The 16588-nt window shown below is 31.5% G+C and overlaps 2 long non-coding RNA genes across 2 annotated transcripts; both read right to left on the reverse strand.

Moving 5' to 3' along the window:
• Nucleotides 1-1091: 1091 nt before the first annotated feature.
• Nucleotides 1092-4473, reverse strand: LOC136063345 (uncharacterized). The gene is made up of 3 exons (XR_010625028.1): nucleotides 4272-4473; nucleotides 3583-3676; nucleotides 1092-2382 (listed from the first exon to the last, which is right to left on the reverse strand). It is a non-coding gene; the product is annotated as an uncharacterized LOC136063345 (long non-coding RNA).
• A 10629-nt stretch (nucleotides 4474-15102) lies between these two features.
• On the reverse strand, nucleotides 15103-16496 carry LOC136063344 (uncharacterized). Its single transcript, XR_010625027.1, has 3 exons — nucleotides 16094-16496; nucleotides 15586-15694; nucleotides 15103-15444 (listed from the first exon to the last, which is right to left on the reverse strand). It is a non-coding gene; the product is annotated as an uncharacterized LOC136063344 (long non-coding RNA).
• Between the last annotated feature and the right edge of the window lie 92 nt (nucleotides 16497-16588).

Genomic DNA, 16588 nt, shown 5'->3' on the forward strand with positions numbered 1-16588 from the left:
AATGTTATTTTAGGACTAGCCTCAATGGACGTATGTATTCACCGAGTGCTTAAGACCTTTAAAAAATAAAATTATACTGTCTAATAGTAATTCCCCCCCTCAAAATAAGTAATTTCGTGTCTCAATGTATTTTTAATTTGACTATATTTTGGAGTAAAATTATTAAAAATTAATTTGATATGTTCCCCTATCTTTTTACTTTATTCCTAATTGTATTTGTAAATATATATATATATATATATATTATCCTTAACTTCTGTTACTACAAAAACGTGGCCTTTAGCCTATAGCGCTATAGCCACGTTTACAAACGCGGCTTTTACTGCGCGACAATAGCCCTGGGTCTATAGCCGTGTTTTTTCCCCTATTGGCTGAGACTTATAGCGGCGATTTTTAAAAAACGCAGCTATGTACCCGCTTTGAACTTATAAGATGAGACCTATAGCTGCCCAATCACAATACTTTCATTGCCATTTTTTGCTCCTCAGTATCATCTTCCTTTGCAAACATAACTCATATTATAAACAATGAGTCACAAACATTATTGTCATCATTCTGAATTTAAATTCCTAAGAAAATAAAACATCAACTGACAAGAAATTATGCAAAGATAACTATAAATATATACATGCAAACACTGGTTTTCAATATAGATAGAAGCCAAAACTTATCATTGTTATACTTAAAAAAATACTTTTCCCCTCCACATCCATATATCATGTCATCCTTTCTACCTTCTATAATATTGTAAATGATTAGTGCCCACCATTTTATGTTGAATAGTGATGCCATGTATCCTATGTTGTTACATAGACATGCATTATGGGTATATGTGCAATTTACACAAGTGTGCACAAGATTATAGGACAAATTATATCACGCTCTGCTGCTCTGGTAGGTTACCGTCATTATATTCTTAAATTCTTCACATCACCCCAACCAACTAAACCTCTCAAACTAAGAAGCTATAGAAACTAGATACTTCACAATTGGTGTTTTTTTTAATAATAATAATAATAATATGAATAAGAATAAAATTTAAAAAAAAAAAAAGAAAAAAAAAAGGAGTGTATTAGATAACAGGTTGCAACAGCCATTATAAAATTACTTCCTTGATTTCTGATCAGCTGGAAGGTCATTTATGAAATTAAAATGTTTTTCTTAAAAAACAAACTAAAACACAAGGTAAAATGAACCCCATAAAAATCTTTGATTATGCCAATAAAAAAATAATAGTAATAACGGTACAATGTCATCCTCCAATGTAGTATGAAAACTGAATAAGCCCACATTACATTATAGGTTATATACATGGTTTAGACTTGAGAAACACATTGTAAATGAACAACTCAACATGGTTCGTTGAACCATTCTCACCACAATTGATTCCAAATAATGGATTCGTATACTTTACAATGCACATAACATGGAAAAACTAACACCATATAATCAAACACCACCAATAATTCGTAAATCACATAAATTCATATAAAAACCAAGGGGATAAAATAAATAAATAACTTTGATTTAAAAAAAAAAAAAAAAAAAAAAAAAAAGTTGGCAATTACCATAGCCTTGGTGGGAATTGAAGACACAATTGAATTCAACAGCATCTGGCACTTCTCAAAGTGGGTGTTCAACTCAGCCACCTTTCATAACAATTGCATATGCTAATTAAAACTCCCAAAAAGAAAGAAAAAAAAAAAGAAAAAAGAAAAGAATGTTGCAAAATATTAGAAAAGAAAATAGTAAAATAGAAATTAGAAGGCGTAGCAATAGCAATAGCAGAGTACAAGTATCTGATTGCTGGTCCCTGGTTCCATGGTCAATAACTTCCAATAAAAATCTCCACCACCTGTAACCACCAACATCATAGAGCTCTTGACACTCTTTGCTCATATATATCTTTTTAGAAACAGGATTTATTTTTTCTTAAAAGCACTCTTGATCTCCTGAGCCCAAAAAAAAAAAAAAAATCTGTCTGAGAAGCTCGAAATCACCGCCATTTTGCAGCTCTCATCATTGCCTAAGAAAAACACGTTGGCCACCTTTGGTTTGAAGATATAAGAGTCCCCCAGCTTTTCTCAGGGGGAAAAAACTCAAGAATTAACAGAAAGCTTTAAAAATTGCTTAAGAAATTAGAGAGAGAGAGTGGCACCTCAAAGATGAGATCAACAGCCCCAAAAACCTGTAAAGTCCTCCCCAACCTTCAGTTTTAATGACCTGACAGGCTGACAGACAGACATCAAATACATTTATTTTATTATTAAATAAATAATCAAAAGTATAACATAAAAAATAAATAAATAAATAAACACCACCAACTGTGCCTGTATCTACATCGTGCAAAAGATATGCATAGTTGTCACTCAAACATGGTACCTGAAAATAATAACAAATCTGGGATCAGCACTTGTTAGATTATTAGACAAATCTAATGCAATATGGTTATGGGAAAACAAGGCATGAACTCATTCGTCGGTAGACTTGATATTTCACCCTACCACCAATATGTTCTTTTCAGTCCCTGATTTTTACAGTCACATAAATCTATCCTAGTAAACCACAAAATCCACACCCCTTCTTGAAAAAGACTGAATCACCAAAGTACTTTACATCCTCTTTACCAAAATAACAGACAAATAACCAAATACTTATAGTGATGAGGCCAAGTAGGGGGAAAAATCCATGAATCTGCCTATTAGTACCACAAATAAAAACATCATTTCAAATCTCCATAAAATTTTTGCAGACAGGGAAATTTCCAACTAATTCATTTGATAGCCTATTTGCTAAAGGTGAGACAAAATGATAGAAGTTAGCTTATTTTCGAAAAAAAGCTAGTTTTGGGGTTTTATTTAAAAATAAAAGGGTGAGATGAAAAGTAAAAAAACTGGATGCATACATTTTAGCCTATTCCCCAGTGTACTCCACCTCCCAAGAGCATGTGTTTTGGGTAATTAAGTAATTGCTAGAGCGTAACGCACTATCGCAAGGTAGTAAAAACCATGGCTTGTAAACCTGCATGAAAGCCTTACCTACAGTAGGGCTAAAAGGCTGGTATTTATAACATCTAGTATTTGTCTAATGCCAAAACTTCACACTTTAGTCATTCAGATTAATATGAACCAAAGAGAGAACTCCTAGTCTTTATGCATTATCAGGTTCTCATATTCGATCACTAAGAAGCTACAAAATATTACAGAGACAAATGAATTAGCTATTCAATTCATACAAGTATAAAGTCTAATCTATCTATAAATTTTGTTGTTGCTTCAACCAGGACTCTTTAACTAATCATTGTATTTTATAAAGGCCAATGAGCCCTAGCTCAAATGCCATCTTCTCTACTAGTAAGAGCAAGGTGGAGGGCAAGGTTTGGAGTTCAAGACCCACAATATACATCTGTAAATTACCAGTAAAAAATATTGTATTTTTTAAATTATATCACAAAAGTCCACCAAAATTATAATTTCTGACCATAAAGATAATAAATTGGAATAGCAACCTTTTCTATTTGCTGTTTCTTACTCCACAATCAAATCAATTATATGAAACATGGAAAGACAAAATGATACTGACCAGTATATCCATGAAAGCACTGACATTGTCATAATTCATGATTACAAACACCTTGACCACTACAGTCGTTTTTGCAGCTACTACCACCTATCATCTGCCAACAGAATAATTAGTTATAGAGAGACATATGCTTCCAAAGTGTAAGTGAAGTTGTTGACAGCCTTAACCCAATAAATCCTTAAGTGGCTACACACACACACACACACACACACACACCAAGTACAAATGTGTATTATAGTAAGTGAAGTCAACTCTATCAGCAAAATCATTACTCATCACCTCAACAATGTTGACTTCCTTGACTAAAGTAATCCAAAGAAGGCACCAAAGGAAACAAGAATAGATGAATTACAGAAACCAATGCCAAACACAAATGTAATATAAAATATATAGGCACACACACAAACCCAATTAGAGAAGCATTAAAATAATTGGTGATTTATATCAACCCCATTAATCTCTAACTGGTATGTACATTTCATGACACTGAACAGAGAATAATACCAAAAAAGAAGTGGCAAATTCCAAAGAATAAACAAAACCCCATACATTAAAATCAAAGAATGACGAAAACCCACCTCACCAAATCATAAAACAGGTTGATAATTCATAATAATTGAACCGAACGAACCAAAAAAAAAATTCAAGAGAGTGAGTGAAGGTAATTGGGTCAGAGAGCATTGACTAACCTTGCTATCAGATCTGAGAGAAGAATTAAAATTGGCCACAGCCGCCACTACCCACAACCTCAACCCCCAATCACAAACAAAAACAAACCCAAAACCAAATCACAATCTCAAAACCAATTACAAACCCAAAATCAAATCACAAACTCAAACCCACACCCACTGCCACTGCCACCAGCCACCACGGCCACAACAGTCACAACCATCATCAACGACATTGAACCCACCCATACCACAACCAACAAAAACCCACCCATCATACCCAGACCCATGAATTTCACACAACTCAAACCCACGAAACCCAAAACAACCACCACCATTCCATGCCTATGACCCACATATCTCCATGCTGATGACCCACGCCGATGTCGCAACCGCCTTAATTGCAAGGAAAGACTTCTGCTATTATATATAGCAAGAATGATAGGTACAGCTATTGATGAGATGCAATCTCTCGTTTTTAGTATTAGATTCTACAAATTGGTCCTTGGCCATTCTCAAAACATAAACCAAAACATTGTTTTTATTAAGCATCTGTATTAGAGAATGAACAATTTTGGAATCCCAAAAAAGTAATACCCTTCCTGGTGATTAATCGAAATGAATTAACAAATGAAAAATCAAGAATTTTATTGATTTTTAGCCCATTGTGGTTGAACAACTATAATTTAAATATCGTTTAAAATTAGAATTCATTGATTGGCACCTAGGAAAATTGAATTCCATACTGAACACAGCTTGGTTTAGTTATTTTGCATCACTAAGGTGAACTTTTTATTTATCAAAACAAAAGAACCTTGAAAGTAGAGGATCAACATGATATTTTCTTTCATAGTAGTTAATTTTCTCAAAAGCTAAACAAAGAAAAATATTTTTTAAAAATAAATCAAGCTAAAGTATATTGAATTCAAGCTTGCACAGCCCCCAAGTCTTGCAAAAAGAAAATGGTAATTCTCTCTGTCTTTCTAACATTTTTTTTAGCATTCAAGCAGCCCCAAAAAGGAAACTGGGAAAAAAAAAATCTCTTAACCAATTGAAAATGTAAAGACCCACAGACTGAAAAGCTTAAAAATCAATACTTGCAAAGAAAATGAAACATGCCCATCAAACCAATATGCTCAAATTCCATATCCAATTTTGAAATGCTTCCATGTGAACATTCTCCCCTCCCAAGTCAAAGATTAACTTATGACTAAATAGAAGTTTAGCAATTATATATTACAAATCAAAACCAAATCCTACACGAATACCCACAGCAAAACTATTTCTAAGCTAAATACATACCTTAATTACAAAAAAAAAAAAAAAAAAAAAAAAAAAAGTAGTAGTACGTACAATTCAACGACGTGGCATACACCATCATCAGAGATGTTGCAATTGCAGTTGAGAGTATTGTTGTAGTAGTATGTGTCCACTTGTGTTGTTGTTGTCCAACTTTGGTCATTACCAGTGCATGGGTCCACTTTGAAATTCCAGTCTTTCTTTCCCAGTTGATCAGCAATTTCACCAAGGGCTGTCACTGCATGAAGTTACGTCTAAAATTTTAATCAACAAGAGCTGTAATTGAGGGGGCTCACGGTGCTATCGTTCGCAGCCGATCACCGTCCTCCTTCCTTATCCTGCTCGAGCGCCACATATTTTTTNTGGGAGTTTAGGAAGGATTTACCAAAAAAATGATCATCTTAAATCCTATTGAATCTACCAAAAAAATCAGCTAAATTATATATGTACAAATTTTTAAAGATTCACAATAATAATTTTACAGATGCTTAATAAGTAAAACCACCGAAAAGCACAGGAGGTAGCATGTCAAACACATGTTTCTATAGGCCTTCTAAGCATCTTTGGTGTCTTTCTCCACATGCTGAACCAAAACAGAAACTCCTGCAGTAAAAATTCAAGGCATCCATGTTAATTTGTTTTAAATAGGAAAAAAAGAAACCCCTATTCCCAGCAAGAGTGAGTGAAAGTTTTGTCAAACATATGGGGTCCATGTTTCAAATGGAAATGAAAAGAATGTTATTGATATGAATTTATAAACAACTCCAGACTCATTCTTACATTGCCAAACAAATGGGGTGCATATATAATTCATCTTGTGGGGAATTGTGCTAACAAAAAAAAAAAAAAAAAAAAAAAAAAATCAAAATCAGGGGGAAAATGAATAAAAATGCAGAGAGGGGTATGGTGAACCTTAGTGAGAATCATATCCAAAGGACCTGCCCTTGCTTTTGAATCTCTGATCTCTATAAGAAGGTTCCATTACAAGTTTTTTTAACGATCTTTCATCAATATCTATATTAATGATTTTTTTCACTTTTCATTACTAAATTTTGAATCAAATTGTAAAGTAATAGCATATTCTACTGCAATAATGCTATTATATGATTTTCTTCTGCAATTGAATATTAGACATATAAATATGTGAAGGCATTTATCTGAAACCATTCAAGTAAATAATATTATAACCACTTAATATATTTCACCTAGATTAGCTACAATTTACTAAAAGTGTCAAAAGGCCAAAAAGGCTTTACTTTACACCAACAAAGAGAATGCCTTTATTACAAAAGAAGCGTAGAAGTGTTTTTGCAAAACAATAATTACAAAGGCAGGAATCAATTATAAAAAAAAGTTTCAAGGAATAAAACTTATAACAATTTTTTTTTTCTCATTCACATGCTCATCTTTGGATTTCTCTTATAAAAGACGTAAATGCAGTATTTTTTATTATTTTTTTTTCTTTAAAGAAAGCACAGTTAAATAGTTCAAAAATTGTGAAAGCATAAAGTAATGAGATTTAACAGAGCAAATGACTATTAATATGTATATTGATACCCAGATTTTTGATTGTGAGAAAGACTATTTTAAAAGATGATGTTTTCAGTTATTATTCTGTTTGAAAATTAGTTTGAGGAAATTATTTTTCAAAAACAGAATCACACCGAGAATTTAAACATCTTAGAAAATAATTTCGAATTTACACCACAAATATTCACTCTGCAATTTGAAATCATTTCAGAAACATCAAACAAAATCTCATAGAACTAATCTAAAATAGATAAAAATTGAATAGAACATTGTTAACAATTAGTCATATGCAATAGAAAATTTTAAGAACTTTAACACAAATATTTTTTCCTATAATTTTAACCCAACATGAAATCAAAACATTCATAAAAGGAAATAAGAATAAGACATGAAGAAACGCAGTAAGTATATGACAAATTGAGAATTAAAATCAAATTAAAAAAAAAAAAAATCAAACTTCTTCAATCTCCCTCTCGCTCTCTAATGGAAGGAGATGTCTGTTTTTCTGTCCTCTAAATGGTATTTTAGAGTGTAGTTTAGAGGGAAAAAAAAAGTAAAAAGAAGACAGATCTTGAATCAAAATCAATTCAATTAAATACCCAAACCTAAGACAACTCAAATGTTTAAAGCAATATTTTTTTAAAAAAAATTACCAATAAAGGTTTCTGGGAGTCTGATGATGGCGGGAAAATGATGGTGATGGTCGGTCGTATGAACTTTGTCGCCTTCTCATCTCTGTATTGCAAGGTTTTTTTTTTTCCTCCTTCTCTATCTCTGTATCGCAAGTGTAATAGTATTTTTACCAGATATATATATATATATATATGTACTGAGAAAAACGGTGTTAAGATCAAATGGTGTCAAGAGGGTGAAACAATATAATTTATAGCTTTTTAACTTATAAGTGACAGAATTTTAATTGACCATTTTTCCTCCATAGGAACACCTCCTTAATTGTAGGAAAAGACTTATGCATTTATATATAGTATTAGATTAGTGTATAATCTCATGCATATGTACGGGTATATTTAAAAATGATTACAATTATACGTTACACATTTTTTATGTCATATATCTCTAAAACATCATATTATATATATATATATATATATGATTTAGAATTTAATTAAAATCAGCTTTACCTATTAATATATATATATATATAGAGAGAGAGAGAGAGAGAGAGAGAGAGAGAGAGAGAGAGATTTGTGTATAATCCTTGCATATGCACGGTATAATTAAAAAAAAAACATAATTGCACATATATGGATTCAAATTATACCTTGTTTGAGTCATAGATATATATACATGAATTTTACTCTTTCTTTCTTCTTTATTTATTTTTTTATTTTACATACACATGTTTACTCTTTTTTATTGGTTTTTTATGGTTTATTTATATTAGATTTTTCGACTTTTGCATAACATTAGCTCACCTATAAATTAAAAATATATATATAGATTATAAGACACATGGCACAAAAATAGACAACAATTAGAATACAGTTTAAAATCTAATTGAATTTTCTCTCAACTTTATCTATTAATATATATAATTTAGAATCTAATTGGATCTACACTTAGGTTTTTGCACTTAATAATTCACTTGTCGTAAAAATTAAAAAAATTAGATGGGACACATAACGCAAAATTAAACTCTAATTAATATTCAATTTAGAATCTAATTGAATTTAAATTCTTTGATTTTTGCACCTAATAATTCACTAGACACACAAAATTAAAAATTAGATGAGAATTGAATTTAAATATGATAATTGGAGATACATATATTATGTAATAAATACCATAAATACCATAATACATGCTTGTAATTAATATGGGAATTGTTAATACATATTTATGTTTTTTTTTTTTGGCAATACATAATTATGTATTAAACATTCACTTAATTATTATTTCATAATAAAATTATATCTTATTAATAGAAAATGTTAATCAATGCCCCAAGGGCATTGGTTTAGGAACATTTAAAAAAAATTATTCAAAAATAAAAAAAGTAAATATTTTTTTATAATATAAATTTTTTTATTTATCATAAAAATCAGATCAAAACTTTCTTAAAATTTTTCATTAAGAAATCTCCTAAGGCCATTCCTTATAAATTTATGATTATAATTGTACAAACAGGCCTTGAACTATTTACTGATATGAAAGAGTTTGGGGGAAGAGAGTGAACGTGCGAATGTGAAACAATAAATGAATACGTGAATGTGAAACAATAAAAGGCTTCAACATTGGCAATTTTAAACTCAAGTCACTCTTTCTTTCTTTCTTAAAACCATATAATCCTACTTTTAATCTTCTCATTTACTATAGTCTCATCCACTCTCTATATAAAAAAGGTTGCTCCTCTCTCTCCGAAATTTTTTGTCATAAAATTATTGTTTATTCTTGTCTAGATTGAGAGATTTGATAACTAGAATTGTCGTTGACATTTTGGTTATGAATTAAAATTAGATGGATAGCAATAAAGGGAAACTCACTCTAACTCAAGCCCCCAAAGGTGGTGGCTGCAGCAGCAGAGGAGGCAGTGGAGCGTCCACCATGGACTCCGTCAATTGGAGGACCCATTTGAAGCGTGAAGACATAGTTAACGGGCTGTAAGATATATTGTTTATTCTCCAGAATTCTTATGATTTTATAAATAAATAAATAACAAAACAAAGCTTAATTCTTCATTTTAAGCTTGGTTTCTCATTTTCTTTCGCCTGACTAAACTCTACATCAAATTTTGATTATTGTGTGTGATTCAATTAAAATGCATTTTTTTGCATTAAATATTGTTGTTAAGCTTGTATTTGTGTTATGGACACAATATATATATATATATATATATATATTTTAAGTTCTACACTGTCAGCATATTTGGGACTCCTTTTCTTTTTTCTTTTTCTTTTTTTGATGGGAGGGACTCCTTTTCTTTAATGGCTTAATTGTGTCGGTATGGCCAGTAACATAATAAGCGTATTGCCTTTTGTGTATAGAACGAATGTATGGAGGACGAGGCTTACCCTTCGTCTAATTCCATCATCTGAAGTTGAAGAATCAGCTAAAGAATTTGAGGATGAGGCTTATGTTAAAGCAACAAACTCGGTATTTCTATGATCCTTCTGAGTCCCTTTTTTCATGATTCATATCTAAATATATGTACTTCCAGAATATAAAACACCATCATAGATCGTTTTCTATTTTGCATCTTGTATATAGTGCCATGTGATTTAAGTTTTAATTTTAATTTTTTTTAAAAAAAAAAATTATGCCTCATTTCAGTCAGATTATGTAGAAGAAATGGTTTCGGGGATCCAAAAGCCAAAAGCAGGTAAAAAAAAATCAGATAACTATGTACATGATTTTACTTACATATTAATCCACCTCGTTTCTCTCTCTAGTGTTGTACTTGTTATTTCATGTATCTTTATGTATTATATACACACACACATACATATTTAGTTACTTACATGCTTATGTACGTATTATTATTCATACAGATAAGACTAAAGTCGTGAAGCATGGAGACTGAAGGAGCCGAATCTCTTGGATGAAGTTTTCGACTTGGATAAGATTAGGTTAAATATGTGATGAAGCTTTGATTTAATTCTCAAGTTTATCAATAAGCTTATCAAATAAGGGCTTCCTATTGTCTAGGAAGAGTTAGCAGTTAGTTTTACAGATTTTTTTTTTCCCTCTTTGAATTCAAACTATAATTTAGCTTTTTATATCATTATCAGTTTATTTGTAATCCAATTGAGAACAGTGGTGGAGCCAAGAAGTTTTATTTGGGAGGGGCCACAATTAACATAAACCATATATCCAAACAACAAAAAACTCAAGAAGAAGAAAAAAATTCGTATCATTATCATTGTATTTAAAATGCTTTGAAGAATTCATTTTATATTTTATGTTTCTATTTATTTATTTATTTATTTAGATGTAAAAGAATACTATGTCATTGTATATTGTTTACTTTATAATTTATAAGTTATCGGAATATTAAATAAAACACAGTTTTTTTTTAACAATTTTTAGCCGGCCAAGTGTCGTAATTAAATCAATTATAAATTATAGCTCTTTATTATCAAACCAAGACATCAATCAGTTTTTTGTGTAGATGGAATTGAATTCCAAATATCTTATACAATCATCAACGACTTTACCAATTGAGCTAACTAGAACCTACAAAGAGTCAAGGACTTGAATTTGGCTAAGGATTTTAAACTTTGTTATTCTTAATTTTAAAATAAGATCTAACCCGATAGAATTTTAGAAATTCTTAGCCATACTTCAATAGTTTTTAAATTTTATAATTTCAAATCCTCCAAGGTATAAAATACAACCAAACAAGGAATTTTAAAATCTATGAATGTAAAATTAAGGCTTTCAAATAAATTGATTTTTGTGCAAAAAAAAAAAATTTGATTTTAAATCTAATGAAGCTAAATACATATTAAGTCTCCAACCTTAAATACGGTTTCAAAATCTCATAAAACATTTGTTTAATGCCACGTAAGTGTACCACCTGGACTGCCATATCAGCCTTACCTAATTAAAAAACATAAAAAAATAAAAAATAACTCAAAATCAGAAATAGCAAATAACAAAATGACAACATCAATGAAAGCAGAAGCACCCTATGTTAGTATGAGCACAACATTCACTCTGCTCAGTGAAGTCCAAGCCGAACATCATCAGTTCACACTTCATAATAATCTCTTCTCTTTCTTTTGAGGGCCAACTCTACTCGATGACGTCCATGTGCTACATCATCAACTCACAGTTTCACACTAATCTCTTATTATCTTCTAATTTTTCTTTAAGTACTTGTTTGTGATAGTATTTCCAATAAAAACCCATTTGAACAGAGAGACAGAAAGAGTATATAACGAAATTGGCGTCACCACCCAATCGGTTGCCGCCGGTCTTCACCATTGGGTGTCGCTCGTGCTTGACCATCTGGCATCGCTACCGTGAGAGCTAAAGCTACTACGAGCTTGTCACTAAGTTGGTTTTTTTATTTTTTTTTATTTTTTTATTGAGTTAATTTTGACATGGCAATCCAGGTATCAGTCTTATTTGACTCTATACAAATATTTTATTTTCACCATTAATCATATCAACATTTTATTTTTCATTTATTATTATTTTGACATAAAACCAAAATGTAAGAACTAAATTGACACATTTAAAATGTTAATGACTAAATTATCATAGTTCCAATCAAAAAAAAAAAAAATTTATCATAGTTAGAGAACAAATATATAATTTACACTTAAATCTTTTTTAAGGTTAAAAAGAGTTTAGAAATCTGGAAAATCAAAGAGCAAATTGTCATTTTGAAAATTTTCCCTTCCATTTTTGAAATGCAAGCGTAAACTTGCTAGCTTTTACTTTCAATAGATTTTCCAAAATTTTCAAGTATTCACACATGACCATATATGTTTGTTTGGATGTAAATAATCTCATTTTCACATTTACGGGTTGTATTGTATTTTTTGCATGTTTTTTCCATAAATTATATAAAAATTTAAAGACATCATTGTGCTAGTAGCCCAGTATAAGGCCTTAATTAAATGTCAAACATACTTTCTACAAATTTGCAATTAAAATTAGATTTTTGTGTTACTGAAGGTGCTCATATTACTCTCTCTCCCCAAAAAAAAAAGGTACTCATATTCCTTCCTCCTCAAGAAAAAAAAAAAAGAAAAGAAAAGAAAAGGAAAGGAAAACTTATCTTCAAGTGTTGTGTCCAATAATTATGATTTCAATAATCTGCTTCATCGATCTGCTCCCATGGTATGGCTCACCAAGTTACAAATTTTGCTGATTTAAAAGAAGGATCTGCCAAGGGAAACGATGGTCGTTTGTCCTTAGCCTTCCCATAATCAAATAATACACACATCACAGAAAGCTAGTGATAAACACCATGTCCTAAGATTTCCCATAATCAAATAAATGAAATAATACAAGCATCACAAAAAGCAAGTGATAAACACCTCACAATCTGACTTCTTAGTTCTTATTCTCTTCTTTATTTATTTTTTCATTGAAAGCAAAAACCAAATATGTGTGATTCACATGTGATCTATTATTTTTTTGCTAAAATACTCACTTTTTTTTCATTAAATTACTACTTACTAATACCATTTGCGCATCATGAAGGGCTATTTCATAGTTATTTTCAACTAGGAGAATCACTGAAATTAAACATGACATAATGCTTGAGAGATTGTTTGTGTTTTCATTAGATATTTTTACACTTTATCTTTTCCTGGATCTGAAAAAAGGAATACTATACTTACACAAGATTGGTGTTTCACAAATGTAATATTGTGAAAAAGCTTCAAGTTTTTGTTCTTTTTGACACTTTTCCTAATAAAACTATCAATTAAAAAAAAAAAAAGGTCTTGAATACTCTAGAAGACTTATCTCAAATTCTTAAATGAAGCAGCACTCTAGTTTGCCAAAAAAAAAAGACTCCAGAAGATTGTCGTACACTAGGACTTTCCCATTTGGCCTTATCTCAAATTCTCCAATCTCCGTGCTCTTAACCTTTGGAGAGGGCATTTGCTCTTAATTTACAAACTATGTAGCAAAATGCCCTTATTTTGAAATTATTAGCAAAATATCTTTGTGTAAAACTCGATTTTAACAAAATTAAGTTATGTATATATTTTTAAGTGGAAATTTTGCTTAAATTTTCAAAAAAATCTAAGTGAGAAAATATGTATAGAACTCGACATTGCTAATGTTGATATCCACTCGTAACTCGATTTTGTTAAAATCGAGTTAAAAAAATAGAAGCATTTTGCTAAAAAGATTCAAAACATGGCATTTTGCTACATAATTAGTAAATTAGGGATAAATACCCATTTTCTCCCCTAACCTTTACCAAATATCTAACACCAGTTGCTTCCCTAATATTTTATTTTAAAGGAATTTTTTTTTTTCTGTTGTTGTTTTAGATAAATAGTTGGGATTTGTTCTTGACAGAATTAAATTGACTATGCATGTTTGAGTTTTTCTTATTTAAAACTTTTTAAAAAGATTTCCAGCTCATGTTTGAATTAAATTCACTGTTGCTCTTTGTTTAAAAATTTATTAACAGTGTAAAACATATTTTTTGTTGCTAAAGGTATTATGCGTCCATTTTATGATATACAGAATATGAAGTTTGTATTTCTCCACCACTGTGTTTCTCTTTGCTCTTCCTTTCTTCCATGTTCACTACAAAAAACTAGGCCTATAGTGGCGTTTTTGAAACGCCACTACAGGTCCAAAAAACGCCACTATAGGCCCATTTGAGCTATAGTGGTGTTTGCTATAGTGGCGTTTGTAAACGCCACTATTGTACCGCTATTATAGACCTATAGTGGCGTTTCACAAGAACGCCACTATAGGTATACCCTATAGTGGCGTTTACAAACGCCAATATAGGTCTACCTTAAAACGCCACTATAGCCTGAAATTGTTTTTTTTTTTTAAAAGTGCTATAGTAGCGTTTCAGAAACGCCACTATAGGGTGTTGATCTATAGTGGCGTTTCTCAAACGCCACTATAGCTAAATGACAAAAAAATCAATTTACCTATAGCAGCGTTTGTAAACGCCACTATAGGTAAATCAAAATTTCTTTTAATAGGGGTATAGCAGCGTTTGTAAACGCCACTACAGGATGGACCTATAGTGGCCTTTGAGAAACGCCACTATAGGGTTGGCCTATAGTGGCGTTTGAAACCGCCACTATAGGTCAAGAACCGATTCCTCACCCATTGTATATTGGCGTTTTACAAACGCCACTATAGGTCCAAAAACGCCACTACTCTTTTTTTTTTTTTTTTTAATACAAAAATATCCTGCTGGGTCTACAAACGCGGCTATATATATATATATATATATACACACTTGTCTTGGGCAAATCACAAGCATATATCAATAGTCACAATCGCCATTATATATATACATATCTGCACACATATTTCACTTGTCCTGGGCATCACAAGCATAGGGTACACAAAACATATCACACCCTTTATATGCACAAACTTGTCCTGGGCATTACAAGCATAGAGTACACAAAACATATCACACCTTTCTAACTTGTCCTGGGCAAATCACAAGCATAGGTACACAAAACATATCACACCCTTTCTAGGGGTACACAAAATAGGCCCTAATATATGGAGCATTCAATTTAACTACATATGGAGCATATATATGGAGTAGCGGGACAATAATCATAACTCCATCAAAAAAAAATTTGTCATCACCATCATCAAAAGCATCCTCGTCATCAAGTGTATCCCCAAGTGCATCACCGTCATCAACATAAGCATGAGCATCATCTTCACCCTGAATAAGATGGAGACAACATTATAACAAAGGAACAAACAAAGCCAAAATTGTATCAACTAAACTTGATACATACATACATACTCAACTAAACTACATAATCAATATAAATACATGAAGCAGAAGGATAATACTCATAACTCCATCAAAAAAATCTGTCATCACCATCAAGTGCATCCCCATCATCAAGTTCATCCACATCATCAAGTTCATCCCCATCATCAACATCAGCATGAGCATCTTCTTCATTCTGAATAAGATGGAGGCAACATTATAACAAATGAACAACAAAGCCAAATAGTAGAAACACATCACAAAGAAATCGAGTATAAAAGTAATTTTTGGTAAAATGACAAAAATAAGCCTGCAATATATTTTTCCCTATTTCGCTTCTAAAATATGACACAAGGGTATAAACAAAATCTAAATACCCAAATCTATCCTTGAATAACTCCCACTCATTAGCCTCTAATTGCTCACGACCTTCCCACTAACACATACATAATACAATGACCTACCTTAAGACATTTTTCAACATAAAAGCCCAAGTCAAGTGCTGAAATGACCTATCTTGTCTTTGTATGCATTTGTATCAAAGAGTACCAATGACTAATACATGAAACGACATTAATAAATTATAAAGCTATACCTGACTCTGCAATCCACGCATATAATTGCTAAATGAATCCATCATTTTCTGGATTTGGGCGTCTCGTTCTATCCTTTGAGTTCTCTCAAGTGTTACTAATCGGGCCAGTGCCTCTATTTTATTTGCATCCTCCACTCGAGCTTGTGTTAGTGTCGCTATTTGATCCACCAACTCCACAACCCTCTGGTCACTGGCATAAGATTGTCATGGAGTCGTACTGCCTGGAAGAACATCTTTCGCCTTTCTACCGGATGGGGTCGGTCTAAACCCTACTCCACGCACGCGTCCATTACGCTCTTGCCCCATCACCTGAGCAAAGGCATCATCTGGTGCCCAAAGAACGCCTCCACCATGACTACTCTCTCCAATTAATTGGGTTCCAGCATTCAGCAGTTCTTGCATCTTCCTCTATTTTCATAATTTTACCAAATGACTTATTAGATTCTACATATAGTGTAAAAAATAAGTTATTTATAAACATCAATTTCCTTATCA

Source organism: Quercus suber, unplaced genomic scaffold, assembly GCF_002906115.3.
Source record: "Quercus suber isolate HL8 unplaced genomic scaffold, Cork oak 2.0 scaffold_514, whole genome shotgun sequence".
NCBI lineage: Eukaryota > Viridiplantae > Streptophyta > Magnoliopsida > Fagales > Fagaceae > Quercus > Quercus suber.